The sequence below is a fragment of the Tyto alba genome, unplaced genomic scaffold, assembly GCF_018691265.1.
Source record: "Tyto alba isolate M040663 unplaced genomic scaffold, T.alba_DEE_v4.0 Super-Scaffold_46, whole genome shotgun sequence".
Classification (NCBI taxonomy): Eukaryota; Metazoa; Chordata; class Aves; order Strigiformes; family Tytonidae; genus Tyto; species Tyto alba.
In genome coordinates, this window is record NW_024881322.1 from 11,411,905 (window position 1) to 11,423,903 (window position 11,999).

General features: G+C 42.5%; 1 pseudogene; it reads left to right on the top strand.

The window, feature by feature from the left end:
• The first annotated feature begins 4,220 nt into the window (after positions 1–4,220).
• On the top strand, positions 4,221–4,320 carry LOC116962743 (annotated as a pseudogene).
• The last annotated feature ends 7,679 nt before the right edge of the window (positions 4,321–11,999 follow it).

Consider the following 11,999-nt stretch of genomic DNA (forward strand, 5'->3'; position numbering starts at 1 on the left):
CGAGTGAGGGGGCAAGAAGGCAAGGAGGCCCTGGAGTAGGCTGTATGCATTGTTGCTGCCACAAAAACCCACTCCTGTGGGCTGAGCAAAGCCCGGATGCATCTGAAATAACAGGCGCATGTGAGTGCTTGCAAGTCTGTGCCTCGGAGTCACGGTCTCTCGAGTCTCCAGATCAGACAGCTGCTCTAAGCACGGAATGGCTCCTCTCCACCCCAAACACAGAGGCATCCTCCCCGAGGCCAAGCAGGATAGGGATGGATGCAAACCTGCCCCTTACCCCTGTGCACATCTGGGAATGCAGCTGCAGCGTGTGGTGTGATCCAGGCAGCTTGAAGAGCTCCCAGCTAACCCTGCTTAAACACAAGTATCCCGCATAGAGCAGCCATCCCTCATTCCTCCTCTCCAAAAGTCTGTTTAACCAGATAATGACCTCCTGGCAGCACTGTCAACCTTGACAGTGGCTTGGGAGGAAGCCCTGGGAGTATCACCTACACCAACACAGTCAGTAGTTCACCACTGTCCTCTCCTTCCTCCTCTCCTCCCCACCAACCAAATGTCCTTTCCTAAAACCTTTCTGTTGCTTTATGGTTTGGTTTTCCAATAACTCCCCCTTTCCTTGTTGCACCAAACTGATCCATTCAGAGTCAAACCCCCCAAAAAGTTAAACAGTAATTAAACAGGCCAAGGCACATGGATCTACACCTAAAGTAGCACAGTCATAAAATACTTCTGTCCCAAATCCACAAGCACTGTGTAGTCTATTTTGAATAGTCTCCTGATAATTTTGTACATTTTAGAGGGCAAAACAATGTTAGGTAGGCCTTCTGCAGATCACAGTGAGTAGCAGCAGGTTAACTGACAGACAGAAAAGGCTTCATCTCTTCAGCGTTAATGTCTGAACACTGCAGAACACATCTCTATTTTAAACAAGAAGTATTGGTAAGGGAAAGTCTACCAACATTTGGAAGGAGCAGGGGAACATACACTGGGGGATTTCACTGAAACTCTTTGCTAACTATTCCTGTGCATTCGTCTGTGCTGTCTAACTGCTGTTTGGAGCTCTGTTTTGGGAACTGCATAGGGCAAGATAAGTCAGAGGAGCTGACGAACAGGCAAGCAGGCTGGCGCACGGCACAGCAGTAACGCACCCTCTCTACCAACAGCTGGTCCCCCTGGACCAGCCACATTTTTCAGCACAGCCCCACAGTGATGCTTCACTGTTCACATCATACAGGATAATCTGGTTGGGTTGGCTTACCTCAGATACCCACCTCCATCAAAGCCCATGGCAAAACTTCCACACATCTTTCCCTGTGTCACCCTGTGAGAGATATCAAAGTGCAAGGAGGCCAATCCATTCCTTTAACCCAATTTCCACTTCCTTTCCCTTTAGTAAGTATACAAGCATACTGTTAATGTTTCATTGGTCATCTTTTTGTTCCTTCTCCTCATAATTTTCAAGCAGGATTTTGGCTTTTTTTACTTTTCTTTTTTCCTTTAAGGCAGAAAAAAAAAATACTATTGGAGTTGGTTTTATTTCACTTTCAGAGAAGTGAAGAATACTGCAGAGAATATATGCAGTTGGACTTGTGTGGCTGTAACTCCCACGCACACAGGCCATTTCTCCTGGGAACTGAAACACTCATACCATGTGTTGGGTGACAAAACACATCAGTATATTCCTTATATAGAAACACCATATATCACTGTGTTTTAAGCATAATTGGGAAGGAACATTGCGACATGAGCTGTAGAAAGTTGGACTCAGATGAGTGAGCATTAGTCGTTCCTGAGGAAAGGACTGAGATGAGATTTGGCTTCTATGCTATGTTCTAGTAGAGATGTAGCAGGCAGCTTGTATTTGCTTTGGGAAGTTTGGCATGTTCCATTCGATTGCAACTGACTTGATGGAAATACACATGTATCCTGCATAAACATCAAGGAAATCTGTATTTAATGAAAGCAAGGCTGTATGTGCACATACACAGAAAAGAAAGGATGAAAAAAGAGACAGGACTGCAACCATACATACGATCAGGCAGCAGGTAAACCCTGAGACAGACCACTGCTCACCAGAAGCCGTCATCATCCCCTGAATTCACATGTCTAGATCCCCTAACCTAATGGCATAAGAAAAATATTTCCCATCTTATAGGGCAGTGGATGCACATGCCACTTGACAAACATAAGCCTGGTGGTCACATAGATACTGCATGTAACAACCACATTCTTTTACAGCTCGCAGATACAAGACTCAGAGGTAGACTTTTGTTGTTCCGGTTCTTTTTTTTTTTTTTTCACCTTTAGATGATCCTTTGAAAGAATAAAGAGCTTCATTCCCAGTACCTCTAATTGCAATGAAAAGCTAAGAACATTAGGCCCTTGGGCCGAATCCTGCAAATGGCTCTTAGAGAGCAGCCCACCTTATCTGCAGAGAGACTCGCTTAAAACCAGGATAACAGCATTACCAGAGCGGGGAGCTGGAGTCTGAGCGGGTGAGTGGATCCAGGAAATTAATTGTCCCAGGAACCTGGCATTTATAAAGCTCGACCTGCCCTAGCAGGTGTCCTGTGTGAAATGATGAGGCTTGCAAAGGGTGTTAAATCTGTCTTCAAGGAATAGCACTGATATCAGTCCTTACAGCTCTGCAATAACCAGCCGTGAAAGACTGAGTAGCTTAATAGCTTGCTTATGAGTCAGCCCGGGCCCCTCTGCCCCACGCATGTGGCCTCAACCTATAGTTCTGCAAGGACAAAAAACAGTCTTTCTTCAGTTTTCTTTTCCTATCCATCATAGAGCCTTCCGGAGAGGCTTTGAAAAATACAGCAGCAGGAGCAACAATCAGAATTTTTGGACTCGCCTTTCTAGAAATGCCTCTCCTACTGCCCACGCTCATGCTTTGACAGCAAGAATGCTCTGGAACCACTGATACATTCTTGTCTTTTGTGAGCTGGCTGGGAGATTTGGGCAGAAAATCCAGGGCATGGCTGTGCATTAAGCAGTACCATTTTCACCTCTCTCTAGCTTTCTGTGGTGCAGCAGCTTCTTTCTTCTTCATTGCTTCAAGTGGAAGGAGAAATTCCTTAGGTATTTCTCTTGACATTTGGGTTTTAAAGATTTATTTATTTTTTAAACATCTATTGCTACATATGCTTCACTTGTCTGTTTTCTTCCTTTTCTCCCAATTATTTTGAAAAGAATTGCCATGGCCACATTCACTTGATATTTCTGGTATTTTGGGATTCCAGACTTTGAAATGCAAGTCTGAAATACCAGCATGAGCTCTAGACAATTAAATCATTAGCTTGAAAGAAAGAGCTCAAGCTGTCCATCAGCAGCAACATTTGCTACATGACAGAATGCACAGAACTAAGCATACAGGAAAGAAAATTTTTTTTTTTTTTTGAATGCAGGAAATTAACACAATGACATTTATTAAAAAGTTAAGAAAATGAATAAATAAAATGTACTTGTTGCAGCATTCTGAGTACAGTGATGGGCCAATGAAGTATTTTCAGTGCTCTGGTCAAGAACACTGGAATGTGGTCAAGGCATAAAGACATCCCAGCTCAGGGTGTATTTGTCCAAGAAAGGATTTAGTTTGGAAATACTATTTCTGAATGACTAGTTGATGTTATAACTGCTTCAAGTTTCTAATTATTTTATAGTTTAAGTGAAATTACTTCTTCAGAGGAAAATATTGGTTTCTTTTACATCCGTACCATGGTGTAATTTAAGAACAGGTAAAACTGAGCTCCAAATAAAAAAATTAGCACAATTACTCCTTATTTTGCTAAATATCTTCTCATGAATTAAGCATTTCCTGCAATGAACGCTCACAGCTCTTGGCATCTCAGTGGGACTAAAGCAAGTAGGGATAGTTCAGCTGTTTTAGAACAGAATGGGATTGAAACCATGTCTCCTCTTTTATTCCTATTCAATTCAAATTCATGATCCACAGCAGTATTCACACCAAACTCTGAATATCTAAGCAATTTCCTTGTCTCCATTGGCAGTGCTGTCTAGACTGGGTTATTCCTGCTGCCTACAAATATACACTGCTATTCCACATCAAAGTAGATGATTAATATCATATTATGAAGAAGGAAAAGACTTTATTTTTATGCAACTAAAGTATATAAACATGAAATAATAAAAATACTCCTGACTCTTCTCTGGATATGAATCCATATGCAACTGCTATGGCATATGAGAGAATCTCACTTTGGCAGCACATATACTAAAATTGGAACGATACAGAGATTTGCATGGCCCCTGTGAAAGGATGACATGCAAATTTGTGAAGCGTTCCATATTTTTACCATCCCTGGAGGTATTTAAAAGATGCGTTGATGTGGTGCTTCAGGACATGGTTTAGTGGTGGACTTGGCAGAGCTAGGTTAACAGTTGGACTTAACGATTTGAAAGGTCTTTTCTTATCTCAACGATCCTACAATTCTGTGCTCTCTATCTGCGTTGCTGCAGTAAAGAACTATAGGAGTAATGCTTGACTTTCTTGTCGAAGGTTAGAGACAATTGTCATTACCTCATCCTCCTTCATTTCGCCCACTGTTATAGCTCTCCTTCAGGAGAAGAAGCAAGGAGGGCTGACATACCTGTTGCTCAGCACTGACAGATGTCACAGCTATTATTACAGGCTTAATCATAATTCTGTTGCTCACAGTATGTTGTTGTGTCTTATGCTGGATCTAATGACGCTGCAGATACATTGAAAGAAAGCAGGAAAAATATCAGCTCTGTTTTGCAGATTGGTTGGTATCAATAAATATCCAGATTTTTTTGGATATGCCTGATCAAACTTAATTCATGTGTTTATGAATGCCAGAAGCAGAGGACTTTCTGTGTGAAAAAGACTGCAGGCTGGCAAAAAAGGCACCTGGTGATTCAGCTCTATGGCCAGTCTCCTTAAGCCACTCGTTATTAGCCCTGTGCTCCTTGTGACCTTTCCTGGCCCTCTCCTGAGCAGAGATGAGACTAGAAGAGGAGGTCGGATGCTTCCTCATCACTCTCAGCCTGCACTTGCTCACTTGTTTTCGGCTGCAGAGTGAGTCAGTTTGGGAGGGATGTTTCTTTATGTTAGAAAGCAATCATAAAGGAAAAATTAGGTAGGTTACACAGTTATGTATGGTATAATGATCTGGATGAATAGTAAGGTCTCTTCGCAGCTGAGATGGTGAAGTTGCTTTTAAGGTTTTCCTGCTGCAGACTTAAAGCTGTGGTTACAAAGTCCCTGGCATGGGGGAGCAGAGGATACCCCACAGGGAGCTAACGATGTTTTGAGAAACATGCTGAGGGGATGCAGCGCCCTTTAAAATACGTTTTTTCCAACATATGGGCACACATCATATGCCACAACCCCACTATCATGGGCACAACTGTGCAGGATAAAAAACTGTGCTTTATAATCATAACACAGAGACATACAAACATGGCAGGTGGGCTCTGGCTGGCTCGGAGCGCTTGCCCTCCTTCCTGAACAGTCATGTCTCTTATTGCCTGGGTACAGCCAGCCCTGCCCACCGCTGCTCTCCCATGCCTGCGAACCTTTGTGGAAGAGACTCTCCTTTTCTTGTTCTTCTGCAGAGCAGCCAGCCCTCTGCTAGGATGTGAGATGATGCAAAGCCTTTCCTTTTCCATATCTGATGGGAACGGATCCACAGCCGTGGTGCAACCACACGCAGGTCTGACTTGTTGAAATGATGAATTATGGATGAATTATTTCAAGTTGAGAGGGGAAGACCTTGCAGATCCCCTGGGAAAGGGTGTGACTGGGATGAAGGCACTGGATTTGTAAACTGCATAGGATCCACAGGCTGGAGGTTATATCCTCCTGACACTAGGCCTTCATGCAGAGAGCTTGAAAGCAACATGGTGAAAGCAGTGAATGACATAATCAAATAACTCTTAATATTTATTTGAAACATTTTGTTGTTTTTAGAATAAAGAGATTTGTGCATTACTAGCCAAAATGGGTGAATCTATTGCTACAGTCCCGCCCTTCCCTTTTCTTCCTCCATTCAACTTCTTATGCCTTTCTTTGACTTTCATTTAAATAAGTCCATGACCACCTCTTCCTGTTAAAATGGGAATAAGATAGCAATTGAGATACTAATAGACTAAGATACTAATAAACTTAGTAGGTGCTTCGGAAGGACTTTGGAGCAAGAAGTGAGATTGGGATTTTGAAAGAAGTGTAAAGAAATTTCAGCAGGCATATTTCTCCAACTGTTTTCTACTGAGAAATGGTCACCTTTCCATACTCCTTCTTCTACAATCCAAAGCAGTGCATGGGAAGGATAACTGCTAAATTCATCTCCATCTTATAAAGCTTAACTATGTGTCTTGGTACTTCTCCTCCCTAAAAGTCTATATGGTACCTTTATACTGGTTATGAAAGGAAAAGTCACCTAAGGCAAACTGAATAGGGAGCAGCAGAATAAAATGCACATATATGGCTTAGTTGCATTGTTACCATGATCATCTCTTGTTGCTATGGAGAGACAGGTTTTATATACATGCCAGCAAAATCGGGTAATTCAGTGCCAAGCTACCAACTATTGCAGAGATTTCAAAGATGAGTGGCAGAAGTTTCTCTCCTAAATGGGGGATTTTGAGGGACAGAGGACATTCATCTCCATTTGTCAATTTGAGGTTTGCTCAGTCATTTGAAATCACTATATCTTTGGCACACCTACCATAATTAACTCCACCTGGAGTAATTATAATGAAGTCAACACAACACAGAATCCTCAGGTTTATGACATAATGTAGCTATTGTGGTGCTAATTTTTTTTAATTTGATAATATATTCCAGCAGATGCAACATATTAGAGCTCTTCTTTTCCCTCTGTTGGCATTGTCTAACAAAACAAAAAAAGGCAAAAGGCAACATGGAAGACTGCCAGGAGTAAAAAGAGAAAAGCAATAAAAGACTATCTAAGAAAAGTTAACACTGCACTGTCACAATGGATACAGAGCATTCAGAAGCCACTGATCACATCCTCTGATCTCATGAAATTTTATGTAGCTTTCTTAAAATATATTTTTCAGTTTGAAAGTTCATATTTTCAAACTTCCTTCACATGTGTAGAATAGAAGAGGTCACTTCTAAAAAAATAAATCTTCAAAGTGATACCACAATGCAGAATTAAAAAAAAACAAAAAAACAAAAAACCTTAGTGCTACCAGCCACCAAAGAGTTATGGTAGCTGGCAAACCTGCAACAACGGTTGTTGAAGACAAAGCACACAGCAAGTACCGTCATCTGCAAACAAAATGTGGTGTTAATGCAGATCCAGTGTCAAGTATTCCCTCAATTTCAGGAGGTTGTCAAGAAGTGGATGTAGGTGCACTGGAGTTTGTAGAGAAAAGAGACTGACACAAGTGCACAAGGCTGTTTTGTAGGCAGCATTAGTGTTAAAAATGTTAGTAAGAACACAGGAGAGCACATGCTGCCTAGTTCTCTGCCTGACCTGAAAAACGGAGATTTATTCTTATCCACACTTTCCTTTATCAATGCACCTCTGATTTGGGATCAGATAGGAAAATGCTTTTAACAGTGGGTACAAGGAATGTAATTCAGCATTTCAGTGAGCAGCACAGTCCTACCAGAGTCCTGCTCCAACAAAATCAACAGGCTCACAACCTTCTGTCTTCCAACAATGCATCTTGTGATCCTGCCTGCTATCAGCCAGAGCCACACCATAGATTGCTAAATTAATACTTATGCTAGCTGAGTGAAAATACCTAGAGCTGTCTGCAGTGCAGAAGAGATCCTACCAACAGTGTAACTTTATTGCATTAAGCACAAGGAGTCCAGTAACCTGCACCCCATCCACTAAGGCTTCAGCGAGCCCTTTGGAGGGCTGAGTGGCTGGGGTGAAATGACTGCTGTCACAGCATGGCAGTTGAAATATCCATGACAGATGCTTGTTTATCAAAACTAAAATTCATTTTTTTTCCCTATCTTTTTACCAATGACTTAATCTCACTCCTCTGTTCATTTTCTCCACAGCAACCACCCCTCCCAGGGGAGAACTGGCATCACAAGAAGAAAGCAGGGAGCACCTGACAACAAAGGACCCTGTGCTCACTCCTGTTTTCCAGTAAAGATGGCAATCAATATTTTGGTTATTTCCAAGGCTGAACCAGGACATGTAAAGATAAAAGCTTCATTTGGAACAAAGACAGAAATAAAACTGGATCTGGGAGCCCAATGTATGCTACTGATAGTGATCAGATTAAAGAAGTTTATTTTCCCTATCAATTTATCCAGCTGACTACTGAGTTAAATATGCTTGTTGTTTTTTGACATTCACATGAGCTGCCATCTCAGGCATGCATTTCAGTAGAATTACTAGTTCAATATTCAGAGCTGCTTTATCATAGTGTGCATCTGAATGCATACTTGAATTGTAAACAGGTAAACATTTAATAAAAAGAATATCCACTATAAGAGGTAGAATGACAGTAAATAGAAAACAAGAATCAAACCCCCGAGCTGTCCTTATAAATCCCTTCAAACTCTATGACAACCTGGTGGGCGATCGGTGGTTACGTGACGCACATTTGACAGCTCAATCGAGTTCCCGCTGGACCAGACTACTCCCAGTAGATTTCCACTCCCTCTGCCACTTTGGCTCCCAATCTCCAGTTACGGCAGCAGCAACTCCTGCGTTCCCAGCACCGCACCGGAGCATCCTTCCAGGTCCCTGCACCCCCAGCCCAGAGGTCAGCAGCCCTCTGAGCCCCAGGGAGCTGCTTCCCACCCTCAGCCCCCCGGCACTGCCAGATGATGTGACTACCCGAGGGGAGGGGAAGAGGGCATCGCAGCTGCTCTGCACTGAAGGCACATCCATGGCACACGAGACAATCCCATGGTGGGAAATAAAGTGCTAATGCAGGGCATGCAGGTAACATCACCTAGCTCAGACAGAAGCTGTGGGATTGAGGCAGGAATTAGTGGGTGAAATTCTATGTCCTGTGTTAGGCAGGAGCTCAGGCAGAATAAATGGTTCCTTCTGACCTTTGTATCCGTGAAACTATAATTGGGCACTTTGCTGGTGGTATAGCACACTTCTGTAGCAAAGATCTCTTCTTGAAAGATCTCGAGAGAGAAGTCTTGTGCAAGGAAGTCCAGTGTAAGAGCAAAGACATCCTAGGATTACCAGAGGATATGTTTTCCTAGGTAAAGAAAAGACTAAATCAAGTTTAGTAATGTGCTTGATGTTTCCCATGGGAATTCCCCCTTCCCATTCCCTACTCCCACCAAGTTTATCCAAGATATAATTAGAGGAAGTGTTACATATTTAATTAAATCAGTATCTCTGTGGGAACCGAATGACTCTGGAGATCATTTCTAGCAATTTGGAAATGGAGACTTTCTCTGCTTATCCCAGGCAAGCACCGTAGCTTGCTTTCATAAGAGCTTGTGAGTGATCTGAAGCACTTACATCCAACTATTTAGACGTGCAGTTCATGTAACCTATCACCTTCCCTCTAACTCATTGTCTCCTAGGTCACCTTGACCTTCTGCCTTATCACAGACGACTTCTGCCTTTACATAACTGATAGATCCTATCACAAAATGAGCACATACCTTGTCACACGTTGTTGGTACAAGCAGGGCTTTGTCACACAAAGAGTACAAAGCATGTAACAAAGGCATTTTAGCCATATGACAGGTAGTATTTTTTTATGTGACAGGGGAAGAAAGACAAGATCCCAGGAAAGGGAAGCAGTTGCGTATAAAGGTGGCAAGAATTGCTTGCAGCCCAGCAAAAAGTTATTCATCTCACAGCCTGCTTAACAGATGTCCAGCCTTTCCTTCTCGGGGCTGGACACTCTGATACATGGCCAGCAATAGGGCCTTAGCATGGAAGATTTTTTGGAAATTCAACCTGTCTGCTTCAAATGAGCCTCTTGGTTTGCAAAGCGCCTACAGCACAGCTCCACTGAGCCACAGCAAACACAACATGTTCAGTTTTACACCTCACTTCTCTGACACGAAGCTCTGCTGAATACTTAGGGTGAGAAAAGTGGCTGTATCACGGCCGAGGTTCTCACCTGCAAGCCTGATTAGCACCCTGGCAACACACAAACCAGTGTTACTCCCGCTCCGTGAGCAAGTCAGAAGTGTGACCATATCCTTCTGGTTGGCCTTGGCTCCCTCCTGGCCACCCGGTTCATGGGACACTGAAAGAGATGCTGCTGAAGGAAGAGGGCAGCAGCGCTGTAATGACGAAGAGGAGCCAACTGCAGCTCCCAGCTGTCAGGGAAGACAGTGCAAGCATGGAGCTCTGGAAAAAAGGCTGTTGGATCCACCCCACTCCCAAACACATTTTCAGACATGACTGGGTTAAACACTTGTGGAAGCCATGTCCTGAAACCAGGCAACATAAAGGAGGAATTACAGTTGTTAGGAGCATGGAAGGAAGGGGAAAGGAAGACATTGTTTGACACTTTGGAGTGTATATCTTTCTCTCAGACACACAATTTGTATCATAAAATTCACTATGAATAATATTTACATATACCACATAAGCTTGACTAATGATTTTTTAGAAAATCAAAAAAGCATTTTTGCCCTCAAGGAGCTTTCACACCCTCTGATCTCATCCATGGTCAAACTGCTTGACCCTTCTCTACTCAGAGGAACTCACAGCTTCGCAAGACCTACAAGACTACACTGAGATCAGGACCAGCCTGGAACTTACTGAAACAAGATCTTTAGACAGGATGGGCTTAAAAAATGCTAGCTGCCACAGGTGACAAAAATTCAGGAATATTTACGTAATTTTCTGTAATATGTCTTGACTTGGGCACTTGCACTCCTGTCCTCAGTGGAAGTTCAGCACCTTGACACTGAAGCATGCTGCATTATTCAGCAATCACAAAACAGAGGGAGAGAGAAAAACAATGTTACTGGTCCCAAGGCTAGGTCGGGTCACCACTTAAAAAAAATCACCACTACATTACTGCGAGCACAGACAGGACAAAAGCTGTGTGCAAAGTTATAACAGAAAGAACAACCTGGCCCAGAAGAAAGCACTCAGGAATAGCTCAGAAGCCTCCATTCTCATTCAGGTGCCTTTCAGAGTATGAATTAATTAGCAGGAAGCTTTCAGAAAAGAATTGAATCCTTTATTGGCAGTTCTCAATGTGAAAGCCCTGTCACCATGGCTGAGAAAGTGACTCAGAAATGAAAATGAGATAGAGAACTGCCACAGTATCCAGCTCCCCCTACAACACCAACCTATCAAGCCAGTCAGCCAGCAAATTCTGCTTTTAAATGTTATTGGTCACATACCATTATGTAACTAGTATCATGTCATATTACACCAAACTGCACCCTGTTGTACACCTAAGTGACAAAACATCTCTGAACGTAATGCAGAGTGGAACAAATACAGGAAGAAAAGATACTGACATGGATTGCATGCCTGCTACCAGCTTACGAACTGATTATCTAAACTAATCCATATTTTTATTTTTAACACGATTATATTTCCCGCTACCTTCACCCTCCTCCACATTCTTCCCTACAGCTCAGATGTGTTTTTTTTAATTCACTAAACAGATGCAAAAGCTGATATTTCTCTGCCCACATTTCTCTTGCAAAAACCCTGCAACCTTGTGCTTAATGAGGAGGAGTTTTAATAGAAGGATAGAGAGGTTATATCGGCTAACAGAGAAAAAAAGAACTGGATAAGAAAAAGATCAGGTTTCTATGGAAACAGAGCCACATCCTATAATACTCTTGACTTTATGCATTTATTTATTTATTTCAGCTATATCCATTTCTAAGGAATAGGTTAAAAAAAATATCCAGGAATTCAGAGTTGAGGAAACTGTTTTTAAATAGGGTCCAGACCTTGAGCTGCTATAAATCAGCACAGCTTTGCTGAAGTCAGCATGGCTAATGGCACCATCATGATTTACACCGCTTAAGGATTTGGCCCAAGTGCCCCACAGAGAAA